This window comes from Myotis davidii, unplaced genomic scaffold (assembly GCF_000327345.1).
Source record: "Myotis davidii unplaced genomic scaffold, ASM32734v1 scaffold642, whole genome shotgun sequence".
Taxonomy (NCBI): Eukaryota; Metazoa; Chordata; class Mammalia; order Chiroptera; family Vespertilionidae; genus Myotis; species Myotis davidii.
Window position 1 is genome coordinate 308,826 of NW_006293957.1, and position 867 is coordinate 309,692.

The following is an 867-nucleotide window of genomic DNA, read 5'->3' on the forward strand; positions in this document are numbered from 1 at the left end:
ACATGTGGTACAGGTGGTGTTGGACCAGCCTTTCCATGCCTGCTTGCCTCCCACCAGTCTCAATGTGCTTTCTTCCTTACTTCTCTAGTTGGTGGGCTTACATTCAGCCAGATTTCAGGTGGTTCTTAATGATGATTGCTCTGTATTTTAGTTGTAATTTTGATGTGGTTGTGGGAAGGGGTGATACCAGTGTTTACCTAAGCTGCCATCTTGGTTCCTCAAAATTTTTTCTTTACGACACTTAATAAAGCATTTGGAAGACTGTAACGCAGAAATACCAGAGTTCTGGGATAAGATGGCAGAGCAAAACAGGAACTTACATATCTCAGGAGTAAAATAGAAGAATAAAGATAAAATAAGCCATTTTAGAAATGAAGGCTAAACTACAAGGAACCACAGTAAGTGCCTATGAATAGAAAAGAATAGAAAGAAAAGAAGAGAAGAGAAAAGAAAGGAAAAGAAAAAAAAGAAAAGAAAAGGAATCATATTAAAGAGATACAGTGTTTGGTAAACAATGGCAGACGTGGAAACCAGGGAGAAGAGACTTCATGTCTGTAATTGGAATTCCCAAAGAAGAAAGGTGAGCAATGGAATAGAGCAAATAGTTTAAGGTACAATTAAGAAGTGCTCCAGAGCTGCTACCTTGAGCTAGTGCACAGCTGTGTCAGAGCCACGCCCAGCTCATCAGGGTGATCACAGATGTGAAGCTCGCTGTCTTCACAACATGTTGGGCATGTGGCTCTTCCTGCGGGTCGTTCTGTATCTCTATGTGGCCATCAACAACCCCAAGAAGCAGGACTGAAAGGCCCCAGGGTTTCAGGACATAGTCTGAGGAAGATAGAGGATGTGAGGGGGTGTCACAGTTCC

At 42.3% G+C, this 867-nt stretch overlaps 1 pseudogene; it reads left to right on the forward strand.

Annotated features, from left to right (window-relative positions):
• The first annotated feature begins 514 nt into the window (after window positions 1–514).
• LOC102773836 lies at window positions 515–838 on the forward strand (annotated as a pseudogene).
• The last annotated feature ends 29 nt before the right edge of the window (window positions 839–867 follow it).